Raw genomic sequence first — 17,446 nt, forward strand, 5'->3', positions numbered from 1 at the left:
CCCCCGGCCTCTTAAGTGAGATGGGCGCACAACCCCAGAGTCTGTCAAGACTGGCCCGTACGGGCAGGGGTACCTTTACCTTTACCTTTATGTTGGTCTCATGACTGATTTATTGAGGGTTGTAGTCTTCCTTCTAGGACAAGAAAGGGAAAACCTTATCAGTCCAAAGGCAGCATTTCCTCATAGGCCACATGCTAGTTGTGGGCAGGGCCAGAGGTTAAAGTGGGTTGGGCAACAGATATGACTTAGCATAGTACAGTAGGCTACACACCAGCCATACAGATGTCAGGGCTTCAATATCTCATTTCACACACCACTCCATTCTAGCACCTAAGGGGGACTATCCTAGCTCAAGGACACATTCCAGCCAAACAAAAGGACCCAATGAGAGCACAAAGCAAGATAAAAGGTAAAGGTAAAGGTACCCCTGCCCGTACGGGCCAGTCTTGACAGACTCTGGGGTTGTGCGCCCATCTCACTTAAGAGGCCAGGGGCCAGCGCTGTCCGGAGACACTTCCGGGTCACATGGCCAGCGTGACAAAGCTGCATCTGGCAAGCCAGAGCTGCACACGGAAACGCCGTTTACCTTCCCGCTGGTAAGCGGTCCCTATTTATCTACTTGCACCCGGAGGTGCTTTCGAACTGCTAGGTTGGCAGGCGCTGGGACCGAGCAGCGGGAGCGCACCCCGCCGCAGGGATTCGAACCGCCGACCTTTCAATCGGCAAGTCCTAGGCGCTGAGGCTAGATACCTGCTTATTATGATGCCATTGCTGCAGCAAGTTACTTGGCCCACCACACAGCATCATGATCTCGAAATGCCAGAGAAATGCCACTCTTTGCTAACACTTCTGTATCCAAAACAAAGAAATAATTTCACATTTCTGACGGTGGAGCGCAGATCTAAGTGTAGACACAGGCCCAAGCCCAATGCAAATCATGATGTTGAAAATTGCCTTAAATGTGATTTACAAGATGACTCAAATGTCACTTTCAAGAATGATTAGCTTTGCCCTGAAATTACCTTTTGATATATAGATATAGGTTGTGATTGCCACCACCTGCCATTCCTGCCCCTCCTCTGCCTTTGATGATACAATATAGATGGCATTCATCTTGGATGACATTTAATTTTTATTTTTAAAAAGCAAGGTGACAGATGTCAATTGTATGTGGATACTGAAAACAAGATGCAAGGGAATTAAATGGAAGATCTTGGGTTACATTTCTCATGCTATTGAAATATCTTTCCTCTTTAGTACACATAAAGCTATCCTACGTTGAGTCAAGGCTTTAGCTGGTCTGTCCTAGGAGCATCTGCTATGACTAGAAGCTGCTGTCCAGGGTCTCAGACCAGCACAGCTACCTACGATCCTTGGTCTAACTGGAGACACCAGAAATGTAACCTGGGATTTTATGCATGTAATGAATATGCCTTACCATTGACCAAGTTCCCTTGGCCATTGATCCCTTAAAATCACTCGCTGGATCATCACAGAGTGGGCTTGCATGTTCCTATTGCCTTTGTGGAAGCTGTCAGGAGTCTCATACTCCCAGCAGGGTCACCCAAGGCGATAAGGTCAAAGGGGAGGAGCTAGACAAAGAATGATCCAAGAAGTCCTCAATGCCAGAACAGGTGGAAGATCACAAGCGGTATGTTACAATGGCTGTGAAGGCAGGTGAAGGCTGCAGCAGATATGAATCTACCGGTCATTGTGAATACTCATGCCATCGGAATAGAGCCTTACTGTGAAGACTGTGCATTGGTCAGCATGCACTGATCTACAAACATAAAACAAATTCACACACAGGTGTCTTCCAAAAACCCATCCCACACCTAAGCCCAAAAAAGTTCCATGGTGATTGGCAAATGGTAACAGGGGCAGTGAAATCTGGAAGCCTCTAGTCATGGACTGGCACATGGGCAGTGGATACAGATTCAGTCACTACTCTACTCGAAACTTTAAAATGGGAAGCGTAATGCTGGTGGTCAACAAAAGAGGTTTAAAGACTCTCTCAAGGCAAATCTCAAAAAAAAAGTAGAATAAACACCAACAACTGGGAAACACTGGCCTGCAAGCACTCTAATACCAAAGGTGAAATGGGCTTTGAAGATGCTCAAACTCAGGACAAAAGGGAGAAACAAGCTAAGAGGAAGGCTAGGCTTGGAAAACCCTCACCATAATCAGCTCCCACCTGGAGACCTATGTCCGCACTGTGGAAGGACTTGTGGATCCAGAATTGGCCTCCACAGTCACTTAAAGGTAAAGGTAAAGGTACCCCTGCCCGTGGGGACGCAGGTGGCGCTGTGGGTAAAAGCCTCAGCACCTAGGGCTTGCCGATCGAAAGGTCGGCGGTTTGAATCCCTGCGGCGGGGTGCGCTCCCGTCGCTCGGTCCCAGCGCCTGCCAACCTAGCAGTTCGAAAGCACCCCTGGGTGCAAGTAGATAAATAGGGACCGCTTACTAGCGGGAAGGTAAACGGCGTTTCCGTGTGCGGCTCTGGCTCTGGCCCTGGCTCTGGCCAGAGCAGCGATGTCACGCTGGCCACGTGACCCGGAAGTGTCTCCGGACAGCGCTGGCCCCCGGCCTCTTGAGTGAGATGGGCGCACAACCCCAGAGTCTGGCAAGACTGGCCCGTACGGGCAGGGGTACCTTTACCTTTACCTTTTTACCCCTGCCCGTACGGGCCAGTCTTGACAGACTCTGGGGTTGTGCGCCCATCTCACTCAAGAGGCCAGGGGCCAGCGCTGTCCGGAGACACTTCCGGGTCACGTGGCCAGCGTGACATCGCTGCTCTGGCGAGCCAGAGCTGCACACGGAAACGCCGTTTACCTTCCCGCTGGTAAGCGGTCCCTATTTATCTACTTGCACCCGGAGGTGCTTTCGAACTGCTAGGTTGGCAGGCGCTGGGACCGAGCAGCGGGAGCGCACCCCGCCGCAGGGATTCGAACCGCCGACCTTTTGATCGGCAAGTCCTAGGCGCTGAGGCTTTAACCCACAGCGCCACCTGCGTCCCCCCACAGTCACTTACAGACTCACTTTTAAAACCGTGTTTATGGAAGACAATCTTACTCGGCTACGAGTGATCGCCAAAGAAGAAGATCCCTTAAAGTGCAAAGAAAACTAAGAGGCAAAGAAAACTGGGGGACCAATTGTCATTACAACTCTCGTCAGCAGATTGGTGTTGTTGTTATTCCAATTTATTAGGTAGAGGTAAATGACCCCTGGACAGTCAAGTCCAGTCAAAGGCAACTATGGGGTGCAGCTCTCATAACCACTTTCAGGCTGAGGGAGCCGACATTTGTCCACAGACAGCTTTCTGGGTCATGTGGCCAGCATGACCAAACCGCTTCTGGCGCAACGGAACATCCTGACGAGAGCCAGAGCACATGGAAATGCTGTTTACCTTCCTGCTGCAGTGGTACGTCTTTATCTACTCATGCTGGTATGCTTTCAAACTGCTAGGTTGGCAGGAGCTGGGACAGAGCAACGGGAGCTCACCCCATCGCGGGGATTCAAACCGCCGATCTTCCAATCAGCAAGCCCAAGAGGCTCAGTGGTTTAGACCACAATGCCCTTCTTCAATTTCTCCCCCCCCCCTTCACCATGAGGTTCCAGGGAAGGTTACATCCATTTAAAACAGATTACAGTCACAAGAACAAGGTGGGTCCAGGAAGAACACATTTCAAGTGTCAAAAACTAAGGTAAAGAGATGTGTCTTAAGCATCTGCTGAAAACTATATTATGATGATGCCATACATACCTTTGTGGGGAGGGAATTCCTCAACCTAGGAGTTGCCATGCAGAATGACCTCTCTTGGGCAGCCCCACCCCAAACTTCTGAGGGTGGCAGAACTATCAAGAGGGCAACTTCTCTCTTAACACCTGTAAGGGACTGTAGGGAAGAAGGAAGCAGACTTTCAGATATTTAAGTTAGCTATATGTAGAGATGGGAGAGAAATTTGTTTCCCTTTGCAAAGGTGAACTTACCTGATCTGCTCTTTCCAAGATGGATACACATAGCAAAACTCATCCACCTCCTCAGACTGAATGAAACAATCGGAATCCAGAAACAATGGCTGAGACACACTGGAAACAATATCTGTACAGAGTCCAAGTCAAAGCATATAGGGGCAATTTTATCCATGATGTGTTTTGCAAATTGGACACAGTGAGTTAGTGAGAACAAGCCAAAATCACATAGCATTTCGGAAACTTAGTCTTTAAAAACCACAATTCCCCAAGTTCAGATATCACAGGGAACTGTGGTTAGTTTAAAAGTGAAAGTGGAAACTTCGGGTTTCCTCTTTGCATGTAATAGTCACCCAGTTGTGGGAAATGGTCTTTTACATCTGTTCTGAGCCACTATTATTATTATTTTTACAATCTCCCAGTATCTCAACATGCTTTTAATGTAGCATTTTCTTTTCACAATTAGCTTTTCTGAAGTGATCCCATGGTGTACAAAACATGGTAATCTCAGTGGTTTAGCCACATAACTGGCCAATAGTCAGGAATGATAGGAGCTATAACTGAACAAGGACCACCTCTTCCCATATGAAGCTACCCAGACCCTGAGTTCATCATATGAGGCCCTTCTCCATGGGAGATCTGAAGGGTGGCAACATGAGAATGGGCCTTTTCTGTGGTGGCGCCTATTTGTGGAATACTCTCCCCAGGGAAGCTCTCCTGGCACCTTCATTACAGATCTTTGCGCGCCAGGCAAAAACACCCCTCTGGTTTCGCCAGAAGCAGCTTAGTCATGCTGGCCACATGACCAGGAAGCTGTACGCCGGCTCCCTCGGCCAGTAAAGCGAGATGAGAGCCGCAACCCCAGAGTCGGCCACGACTGGATCTAATGATCAGGGGTCCCTTTACCTTTACCTTTAATCCAAAAAAGGTTGCAAACCGGGACATGCACTTCCAGGTTTGACGTGTTTGTAATCCAAAACATATGCAAACCAAGACGTACGCAAACCAAGGTACCACTGTATTATGTATTTTTGTGTTGTTATCTTGTCAACCACCCTTTGATCCTCGGATGAAGGGAGGCGTGTAAATTCAATAAATAATGATAAAATAATAACAACCAGAAGAATTGCCTACTTTTCCAGAATGATTCCATAATCCAAATCTAACAGAAATCTCAGGTGCTGTTCTCACTGCTATTGATGAACACACGGCTTTGCTATATGGCAAGGGTCAGCAAGGTTTACCTCGCCTGGGCTGGTTCACTCCAGCAGCAGAAGAAGAAGAGTTTGGATTTGATATCCCGCTTTATTACTACCTGAAGGAGACTCAAAGTGCCAACAATCTCCTTTTCCCTTCCTCCCCCACAACAAACACTCTGTGAGGTGAGTGAGGCTGAGAGACTTCAGAGAAGTGTGACTAGCCCAAGGTCACCCAGCAGCTGCAGGTGGAGGAGCGGGGAAGCGAACCCGGTTCCCCTGATTACGAGTCTACCACTCTTAACCACTACACCACACTGGCTCCCTCCATGGGCTGGATTGGGCACATTAGTGGGTGTGCATGTGGGGGCGTGCATCTGAAATTTCCATCGTCTGCGTCTGAACAGACGCAATTTTCAGTGCCGCGGAAGCAAGTTCCCACACCACGCTGCGCCGGTTTCGCACAGTGCATGGGGACTCACCATGCAGGCAACTCGGTTCAGGGGTGGCTCGTGGGCCAGTTAAATGACCCCCATGGGCCACTTGTGGCCCATGGGCCTTAGGTTGCCTACCTCTGCTATATGGGCTCGGTAGCAGTACAGGGCTATCGGACGATTGCCGTAAAAAAGATCTAAAAGTTTTTGTGTCCAGATTTTTAGCTCTTGAAATATGGCAGCCCTAATAAATCATCAACAACAGCAGCAACCATCACAGAGGATAGCTAAATTCAGCTCACTGGGTCTAGTCGTGACCGACTCTGAGGTTGCGGCACTCGATTTACTGGCCAAGGAAGCTGGCATACAGGTTCTGGGTCATGTGGCCAGCATGACTAAGCCGCTTCTGGCGAACGAGAGCAGCGCACGGAAACACCGTTTACCTTCCAGCCAGAGCGGTACCTATTTATCTACTTGCACTTTGACGTGCTTTCGAACTGCTAGGTTGGCAGGAGCAGGGATCGATCACTCCGTCGCGGGGATTCGAACCGCAACCTTCTGATCGGCAAGTCCTAGGCTCTATGGTTTAACCCACAGTGCCACCCGCGTTAGTTAGAAAAGTTAGTGGGCATCTAAAAAGTAAACATCTTTCAAAAGTTCTGCGATCGGTCGAAAAGTGCATATGATGCTGAATGCAAACGCTGTCTGTGCCACATGCTCCACTGGGCATCATTAAGCACTCTCTGGATAATTTCTATTGAATTTTCCTGGCTTTCGACTTCTTTGGAAATGTGACTCTGGCTCCTCAGTTATTTGGGGTGTGTGGTTTTTTTCATCTGCACAGGTCTGGCTTTGATTGTTTTACTCGGTGTGGATAATTATGATGAAATCAGGCACGCATGTGTGTAGTCTATCTGGGCAAGTTTGCTGTAGCCCTCTTTGGCACTGCTACCTTGCGGAGCTATATAGTGCAGCCAAAGTACTAAAGAAAAGCTCTGCAAATTCTGCCTGGAATCCTGCCACTTTCAATTAATCGTTCACAGACAACCACACTCTCCCCCCATTTCAGTACAATGCAGTTGTTTGCTATATTTAGCGCACAGCCTCCAGCATAACAGTAAAACTGATTGAGGAATGTTAAGTCAACCACACATGCAGACAACAATTTGCATTTAATGTACTGTAACCTCCATTACACGATGGTGCTGGAATGCCTGTTAATAATGAAAGGCCATATGTAATTGACTGGAGTATCTGATTGCTCGCCAGTGCCTTTGTTAGCAACTCATGGTTATGTTAAATTGATGTTTCTTATTTCTTTGCAAATGGGATCATAAACCTAATTTCGAGGGACTGCCTACTGATTCTAGTTCAACACTAGCAGAATCTCCACTCAGGGTGGAATGAATTTCCTGTGGCTTTGTTTCCATTCAAGAAAAGGACTGCATTTGCCCCAACTTGAGAAAACCAAGCAATTAAAATGCATCCTGGAATTTCTGAAATGTCTACTAAGCGGGGTTGCGTTGCTGGTTAAAGGCAGCAAGGAAGGAGAGAGGTCCAGTCAATGTTTGGAATTGTGGTGTTTGGAAGGGCATTGGGCTGCATCCAGTGAAGTAAGTAATGTTTTGATCCCATTTAAAGCAATTCTTGATGTTTCTATACGTGGGTGGCACTGTGGGTTAAACCACAGAGCCTAGGGCTTGCCGATCAGAAGGTTGGCAGTTCGAATCCCTGTGACGGGGTGAGCTCCCGTTGTTCGGTCCCTGCTCCTGCCCACCTAGCAGTTTGAAAGCACAACAAAGTGCAAGTAGATAAATAGGTACCGCTCCAGCAGGAAGGTAAATGGCATTTCCGTGCACTGCTCTGGTTTGTCAGAAGCGACTTAGTCATGCTGGCTACATGACCCGGAAGCTGTACGCCGGCTCCCTCGGCCAATAAAGCGAGATGAGTGCCGCAACCCCAGAGTCGGCCACGACTGGACCTAATGGTCAGGGTCCCCTTTACCCTTTATACACTGCCAAAATACTGGGGTGGTGGGGGTGAAGGGTCAATGGTGATGAGTGGATGTTTGCACCCAACCATGGATTCTTAGTGATACAGTCTCTTCTACTTGAGAGAAAGAGATCCCTTTAGGAGTGCCAGCTTGGCCCCACAACCGTGGACGCCTGGGGCCATGGGTGCCATGCAGTGTGCCAAAATTTGTGGGTGTCCAGCCCCTTCATGGGGAATTTTGTGGGTGCTTGGGCACCCAGGGCCCCAGGAAGTTGACACCTATGGATCCCTCCATAGACTTTCACAGGGAAAGAGGGAAGGAGTTGATGGGGCTGGGTTTCTGACTCTCACAGATTTTGGGGGATACAATGAAGATGTTTCCATTGACTTGCACTGGGGGATCATACATGCATATGAGAAACAGACACAGTTTTTCATCCCTCCCTGCAGATCACTGTGATTGGAGTGCCCTGGGAAAGTATTTCACTGTGTTTAAAAGCTAAAGCTGTCTGTCAATGTCAGGTGGCTGCCAGCGAATCCCACGGTCCAGGAAGTACAAAGACAAGGAATGTTCTTACCATCCGCTTTTTATTCAGTATTTACAGAAATAGGCTATAGAACCCAACCTCTTGAATAATGGCATTGTCCCGAGTCCACCCCGCATCTCTCCCTCTTCCTTATTTGTCAATCTCATCATCTCTCCTACATCATCTCTCCTATGGGTGCTGCTATGTGCCTTCTTGCCTTTGAGCTCTTTGCCTCCTACTTTCACCACTCGCCAGGTTCTGGGATGGGAGGCCTGCAGTGCTTTCTAAAGACACTGTGTCCATCAGCTCCTGCCCCCCTGGTGCCAACTCTTCCTCCTCCTCTTCCATTATTTCCCAACTTTCCCCCTTATCTGCCTCTGAGTTGCAGTCTCCCTCAAACCCCTGTTGTAATTCTGAACTGTCTTCCTCTTATCTGGAAGGGTCAGGCTGGGGAGGTCGTTCCACAATTCCTCCTCTGCCCAGACCCTGGAAGTCAAATTGAAAAACCCACCCCTCTCTGGGGTGTTTCCCAGGTCAACTTGGTTCTGTTTCTCTCATTTTTCAGCAGCAGATGCCACAGAACACCTTTGAAGCTTAGACACATCCCTAATCTGCCTCAAGATGTATTGTTAATGGTACAATATGACTCTGAAACATGGAAAATCCAAGTTGCCTTATAATTTGAGGTTCACACAGGGCCAATACACACCACTATGGTGAGCATATTGGAATTTATACTATCATCAAGGCTGGCTAAAACTTCTTTATCATTATGAGATTAAGGCTGACATCCTATACAAGGGTACTAAGTCCCATTGAACTCAAACATCTGAATAGACTCAACTTCTGAGTAGCGGATTGCACTGTCGGAAAATTACTTTGGGGTGGGGGATAATTGGAGTAGATTTTCATGATTCTAATCAGAGGCTTCAGATTTGCCCATAAGAACCCTGAGGATCAAATGAGGCCCAAAACTGTTCAACCTTGCTCTTCAGAAACCCAGTGGATAATATTTGAATTCCTTTCCTCGCCTCTAATCATGCAGCTACTGATTTCAGAAAGTCAACATGAATATCAACACAAATAACGTAAACATGAGGAGATTATAACAGCAGCTGCCAATAAATTCTCAGCGGGTTATCCAGTGGACACTTCATTTTAACAACTTCTTGTTTTGTGTGCGTGTATACAGAGGAAATTACCATTCTGATGAATGATGCTTAAAAAATCTTGAATGAATTTGCTCTCCCAGTTTCTTCAGAGCTACTCCATAAGGAGGTAAATTTATGATGCATATTGTCTGGGAACACAAAGATAGTCAAGTATGAAATCATTCTTCCACCGCATGACTTAAATCCAGTATGGAAAGAGAGTGATAATCCTGATTATAAATGTAATAATCCTCTGAAATATTTTTAAATGGCAAGCAAATCAAAGGGATGTAATTTTAGCTTATCAGCAACCGACAGCAGTGCTGTAGCTAAATTTAGCAGCAGAAGTTGCGAGTCATTCCAGAAGTGTAGTAGTATTTAAAGTTACTTATAGGAACTTGCAGATGTCATGCTGGGAAAACTCTTTCTTGGAGCACTTTTCAAACTGTTCCACCAACTTTGAGGGATGAACTTACAGCCTGAGCCTGTGAGTCACTATATAGCAGTCTTCTCCAACCTGCTGCCCTCCAGATGTGAAGAATATAAGAAGAGCCTGCCTGGATCAGGCCAATGCCCATCAAGTCCAGCATCCTGTTCTCACAAGATGTTGTTATGCTCCAACTTTTATCACCCCCAGTCAGCACAGTCAATGGTCAGGGATAACGAATTGTAGTCCAAAACAGCTGGAGGACACCATCTTGGGGAAGGCTAGTATACAGGAAGTACAGTCGTACCTTGGAAGTCGAACGGAATCTATTCCAGAAGTCCATTTGACTTCCAAAACGTTCAGAAACCAAGGTGCGGCTTCCGATTGGCTGCAGGAAGCTCCTACAGCCAATCAGAAGCCGCGAAAGTCGCGTCGGACATTCGCGTTCCAAAGAACGTTTGCAAACCGGAACACTCACTTCCGGGGTTGCGGTGTTCGGGAGCCAAAACATTCGACTCACAAGGTGTTTGGGATCCAAGGTACGACTGTAGCTCATAAAATTATGTGTAAAGGTCCTAGCCAGTGCTATTTTTCTAGAAAAAGAGGTCCCAAAACTCACTACAAACACACCCCTTATTCTCTTATAATGGCAATGGCACCCATCTGAGAGGTGCCAGAACTGAGTTCCGGTGAGTTCTAGCTGAAAAAGCCCCTGGTCCTAGCACTAGCGAACAGAAAGCGCCACCCCATCGCTGACACCTGACTCCAGACAAAAGTGGGCACAGCAGCAGTTATAAGTGTAGAATCACAGAATCATACAACTGTAGAGTTGGAAGGGACCCTCAGGATCATCTAGCCTGCAATGCAGAATCTCAACTAAAGCATCCTACCCTCTGGAGCAGGGGAAAACCAGCTTGCTGCATCTTCCATGTGACAACCCTTGAGATACTTGAAGATGGCTATCATATCTCCTCTCAGTCAATTCTTATCCAAGCTAAACCATATCTTACTCCTCCAACCGTTCCTCAGAAGGCTTGGTTCCCAGATCCTCAATCATCTTGGTTGTCCTTCTCAACACACATTCCAACTTGTCAACATCCTTCTTAAATTGTAGTGCTCATAAGTGGACACAGTATTCCAGGTGTGATCTGACCAAGGCAGAATAGAGCAGAACTATTACTTCCCTTGATCTGGACACTATGCTTCTGTTGATGCAGCTTAGAACAGCATTAGCCTTTTTTACTGTTGCACTTGTTACACTTGTGGTCTCCTAAAACCTCTAGATCTTTTTTGTATGTACTATGGCCAAGCCAGGTATTCCTCATCTTATATTGCATTAGTTTTTTTCTTTGGCAAGTTGAAGTATTGATGAACAGCAGATGGGCAGCACTTCAAAGCTCCCCATCATCTGAGGTCACTGTGAAATCACACGATTGACAGGCCCTGACCCCTGTCAAATTGAACCCATGAGAGATAGGGGAGGTAAGGCCCATCAAACAGATCCAGTCCCCTCCCCTCACTGTAGTTGTGTCCTGCATTGAGCGGAGGTAGGGGGTGGGCTCAATGGCTTCCATGATATCTTCCAGCTTTATGATTCTATCATTCCTGCGGCCACAAAGGAACCTCATTCACACCTTCTTTCATTCATTCACCCCGATCTGGTGCAAAGCTCAGTCACAAGACACTAGGGCCCTGCGGGACTTGACATCTTTCCACAGGGCCTGCAAGACAGAGCTGTTCCACCAGGCCTTTGGCCAAGGCACAGTCTGACCGCCTCCTTTGGTAATCCTCACAGAACTCTAGCCCAATGGTTGACATTAGTTTGATTCTGAATTGATTTTAGAATCCAAACTGGAACGTGTCCAGAGGAGGGCAACCAAAATGGTCAAAGGCCTGGAAACGATGCCTTATGAAGAACGGCTAAGGGAGCTGGGCATGTTTAGCCTGGAGAAGAGGAGGTTAAGGGGTGATATGATAGCCATGTTCAAATATATAAAAGGATGTCACCTAGAGGAGGTAGAAAGGTTGTTTTCTGCTGCTCCAGAGAAGCGGACACGGAGCAATGGATCCAAACTACAAGAAAGAAGATTCCACCTAAACATTAGGAAGAACTTCCTGACAGTAAGAGCTGTTCGATGGTGGAATTTGCTGCCAAGGAGTGTGGTGGAGTCTCCTTCTTTGGAGGTCTTTAAGCAGAGGCTTGACAACCATATGTCAGGAGTGCTCTGATGGTGTTTCCTGCTTGGCAGGGGGTTGGACTCGATGGCCCTTGTAGTCTCTTCCAACTCTATGATTCTATGAATTGATTTTAGAATGTATTTCAATTAATTGATTGTGATTTTATGTAAACTGTGTTACTTTTACTGTTGTTAGCCGCTCTGAGCCCAGCTTCGGCTGGGGAGGGCAGGATATAAATAAAACATATTATTATTATTATTATTATTATTATTATTATTATTATTATTATTATGCTCTGATATCTCCATCTCCCATAAGGACAGGACTTTGATTACTAGCATTTGAGAACCGAATAAACCACTCTTGATTTATAAACTACCTGAATGGTTAGACTACCCAGGAACCAGATTGCTTTGTGCTCCTCAGCAAAACAGTTAATAAAGTTATTATCATCATCATCAGAAAAAAGTATCTGCATACACTCAAGAAACAATTTGCACCCTTGGGGTGTATAGTTATACAGACTTATGTACAATAGCTTACAAAACCTATCCCAGCCTGATAAAAGAGAGAAAAGCTTTCTTCATCCAAATGTTTTGATGTAACAACATTTCCTTTACAATAAGCTTCCTGAAATATCTAGCCTGGAATAAAGTAAGAATTCTATCTGAAATCGCTAGCATGTCAGAAAAGGCTCCGATCTTCTTCATTAAGAGTGACTTTTTCCTGTGATGTTAGGAGTAGCTGTCCTCGAGGAACAAGGGCTTACACAATCTATTCAAATATAACTCAGTCCAATAAGCTTGTGTTCACTATTCGTTTTGGCTCAGTCTCCTCGGCTGTCCCGATTTTTTCGACTGCAAGCTTTCCCAGACACGGCTGCACCTTGTAGCAAATGTTTGCACACTTGTCTGTCGTAATAAAGCCCTGATGGAAATCCCAATAATTAAATTCATCGGCAAGGAGAGTCTATCGGGTGAAGATTCATGTTTCCCCATCTTGAAGAAGCTCTGCTTCAGCTAATTCTCCCCGCCATATATATATATTCACTCTGTTAAAGCACTGACATATACAGAAATGAGAGAGTTAAAACACAGGTGACAGAACACTGCTGTATGTATACTTGCTTCTAACTGCACATGCATAGTGCTGTTAGAATTGTGGCATGGACTTGTTTTAATTTCAGAGAGAGAGACAGACAGACAGACACACAGAGAGAGAGAGAGAGAGACAGACAGACAGACAGACAGTTGCATTTACATCTCTCCTTTTTCTTTTTTCTTTTCTTTTTAACTTTTTTTATTCAAAATTATAACAAGACACATTATCCAAAAACATATCTTCCTTGTTTCCCCCCCCCCCATTTTTCCTCCCTCCCCCTCCCTCACAAAACCCACCCACCCCCACCCCACCCCCCGACTTCCCTCAGTTCCAGTCTTTGGTTTCTCTAAGAATGCTGTTTTCTGCATGTTACAAAGTTGTATAGATCCTCAAACTATTTAGCTGATTATTATCAATAAAAAGCTTGTGAATGTTTATTCAAAACCTGCCAAGGAGTCTAGTTCACTTTGTTGCATCTTCAGATACTTTGTAAAGGGTTCCCATTCATCCTTAAAGTCACAGTTATCCTTGTCCCATAACTTATATGTCAGTTTTGCCAGTTCTGCATAGTCCGTCAATTATTATTTTTTTTACATCTCTCCTTTTTCTTAAGGAACCCAAGGTGGGGGTTCATGGTTCTCCCCCTCCTTATTTAATCCACAAAACAACCCTGTGAGGTAGGAATTATTATTATTATTATTAATAATAATAATAATTTTTACCCCGTCCCTCTGGCTGGGTTTCCCCAGCCACTCTGGGAGGCTTCCAACAAAAGATTAGAAATACGTTAAAAAATCAGTCATTAAAAACTTCCTTAAACAGGGCTGCCTTCAGATGTCTTCTAAATGTCATATAGTTGTTTTTTTCTTTGACTTCTGATGGGAGGACGTTCCACAGGAAGGGCGCCACTACCAAGAAGGCCCTCTGCCTAGGTTAGGCAGAGAGGCAGTGACTGGCCCAAGGTCACTCAGTAAGCTGCATAGCTGAGTCAAGATTTGAACCTTGGTCTCATGGATCCTAATCAGCTCCTCTAATCACTACTCTATTTTTAAAAATGTTGTATTTTCTTTTTTCACTGAAGCACAATTGCTCTAAAAAAATATTATTATTATTATTATTATTATTATTATTATTATTATTATTATTATTATTATTATTATCTGCAGGAATAAAATGACTTAGAGGCCAGTCAACAGAAAGGAATAGGAAACATTCAATTAAAGGGCCCATTTTTTAAAAATGCAAAGGCTGGGAGCACAGGGGGGCTGCTTTCAACCCCACCAAATGCTGACCGGCAAAATCAGAAACCAGGAAGAGAAGAACTTTAAGAAGGAATGGGAAAAAATTACAATGTATTTAAGAGAACATTGTAAACCACTAAAAACTTTGGCAGGGTTTGGGTAACGCTTGTAATGTACTAAAAATTATGGGGGAAATAGATGATTTAAGGAAAAATAGAGAAAATAGGAGAAGCGGTTGGAAAAAAGATTGATAATGGTAGCCATGGAAGGGCGGAGGGGAGTCAAAGGATTCAGAAAATCCTAAATGGTGATTGTTAAGTTGTGGGTGAACATATCAGACAACACAGCGATTCTTCAAACAGCTCTTGTTTATTCACAGGCCAGAACAGAACTGAAGGGTTCAGCCAGCCTGCTTATATAGAGCTCCAGTACAACGTAACTGTAACAGCTTTCTGTAACTATCCAATCACTGAACGTCACTTTCGATCCCTTATTTGCATATGTGGACTTGAACTATCTACAGTATCCCCCTGCTGGCCCAGGGTGAGAATTTCAGTACATAACAGTGATGTTGATGTTTAATATTTGAATTTAAATTGGCAATGTAAAACTTAATAAAAAAGGTTTGACGAAAAAATAAAAAAGTAAACCCCACCAAATGCAGATGCCTTTGCGATTGAATTCTAAGCACACTTCAGGTGGAGTAGCTCCCATTGAACCTAGTGGGGTTTACCTCTGAGTAAACATACTTACAATCTTGCCCATATGGGCATTATAGGATTTTGACTGTTTCCGATTTCAGTTCAACCAATTGTGGCAGCTAATTCACTAAATGGCTCCAGTGTGGAAAGAGACGACATGGTGTTCCCTTCATAGATTTCCCATTTCAATTCCAGAGAAGTATCAGTATTTTCAAACCAAGTGACCAATAACTTTGCACTTTATCATGTTCTGATCAGAGTTACCACCCGAATTTCACCTCAAGCAAAAAAGCAAATTGGCCGATTCCTGCAGAAGGAATTCATTTCTTTCTAAAGAGAATATAGTTTTTCAATGTTTTGACATTTAATGTACTGTGCCAACGCCATTTCCTTTCCCTTTTTATAATAATGTTATGTACCACCTGTTATTTATAGTTCGTGTATTTCTTAATCATATTGATCTGATTCTAATATTGATTACCAGTTTCTTTAATAAGGGCTTGGCAACATATGAGCAAATGAACACATTTTATTTATCAAGGGCTCCCTATATTTGTGCAAAAAATGTGGTGGGGATGGAGGATAAAAACCTCTTCCAACCACAAGTGCAAATTTGAGGCATTAAGACTAATGGAGGCAATAGATTTGCTACAGGAAAAACTGACCTGCAAGGAAACAGACCATTCACCTAATCGACCTTAGAGTTTGAAGAGAGAAAAAACGTTGGATGAATGAGTCCTCCCAAACAGTGGAGTTTGCAGCACCTCAAAGCTAATGTGTTCCCTTTTTCCTAGCCCCCACCTCTAGTCTTGTTCTCTTAATAACTCCTCTGTTGCAGTGTCTCAAGTTTATAGGCAAAGTAAGAGGCCATTTATAGGTGTTAAAATTTTATATCCTTCTGTAATTAAGCTGGATAGTTGAGTTGGAGCCGGTGTTCAGATGTTCAAGATTGACTTTTTTAAAAAAAGAAAAGGCCCAGTTGTTAACAGGAACTACCAAACAAAATGAACAAGAGCAGAATACAAGCATTTAGCTTATTAGTGTTACAGAACAGACTATAAACAGTTCTGGCTGAGCTGCCTGCCTCTTGCGGTCAAAATCTCTTTAAGGTGATTTGCAATTTCATCAGTGCCTTGCTGTGTTCAGATAAAAAAACCCACCTCCTCATCCCTTGATCACAAATACTGAACCTAACAAATATCTAATGGGGGAGTTTCTGGAATTTGATCTAAAGGCACAGAAATTGAACTGAATATGATTTATTTCCCACCCATCCACCAACCTACCCTTCTGCCAAATCAAATGATACATTCATTTTTATTTCATTGATTTCTTTAAAACAGAAACAAGGAAAGATATTTTGTGCAATTACATTGTTGATTCGACCTGTTTTTAATTTTGTAATTGGCTTGCAGGAGAAGACCAATCAGGCTCCAGGAGGGAAGCAGAATCAGCCAATCAGACGGGACTCATTGTGTAAAGAATGTATATAAAAGCCTGAGGTTTGGGGGGGGGATTGAATCACTGTTTTACAAGCTGCAATAAAGAGCATGAAATCACTGCAGGACTCGGAGTATATTTCATGCTGTTTGCTTGGCAGTACCACACACACAAATGCCATCTCTTGGCGAATAGGTGGTTCTGCCAGTCTCCTCCCATCCTTGTTCTCAATGCAGATCTTTACCCCCCTTTTTCTCCCTGACATTGATTTTCATTCACCCTTCTTCCCTGGTGGGGGAGGCACCATTTTGTGGTTCGTTTCAGGTGCCAACAGGTCTTGGCTCAGCCTTGAACCCTGAACCTGTGATTTCCCAAGGAAAGCTCAATGACTTTGATTTCCTAAAAAAACTTTGGCTGCCCCCTGCTTCCACTAACAAAAATCCTGGCTACACCCATCCCTGAACCCATCACCAAAAAAAGCTTTTAAGCTCAAAGAATGAAGCGGTAACATCAGGAATGACCGCTCCCCGCTTAAAACGGGGGGCGCCCTTTGCGTGGACGCGTGCAGCCCCTAGATCTGGAGCGGCTCCAACAGCATAGGCTTGGCTTTGCCTTCCCTCAGGTGGGATAACTGGAGGTCTCCGCCTACCTCAGTCAGTTGTCCAATCCCACCTGGGGGAAGAGTTGCCAAGGAGACCAGGCCAGGTAGGGGAGGGATTACCTGCCCACACAATAGAGGGAGGATCTTACCTGGGAATCCTCACTTGGCTCCAGAGCTTCTCCCACCCTACCCACCCTTAGCTAATGTCTTATTTTGCAGGTTAATTTTTCCTCACAGGTTTTGCAGGTTAATTTTTCTTCACAGGTATGCGGGCGCTGCTACGTTAAGGTCGCTGTTAAAGGGCCGGAAAGGAATTTCCCTGCATTGGCAGGTTTCGCCTTTCCCGTAGCAAAACGTCACAACTTTTGCGGTATCAGGCCTTGGGCAGAATCCTTTTGTCCATCTTCCTCTTTGCGGCGGCGATACCAGGGTTCCCCGTTAAAGGGGTTTTCTGAAGGGAGGCTTTGACCGTACGCCGAAAGGTTG

The sequence above is a fragment of the Podarcis gaigeae genome (genome assembly GCF_964106915.1).
Source record: "Podarcis gaigeae genome assembly, chromosome: 10".
Taxonomy (NCBI): domain Eukaryota; kingdom Metazoa; phylum Chordata; class Lepidosauria; order Squamata; family Lacertidae; genus Podarcis; species Podarcis gaigeae.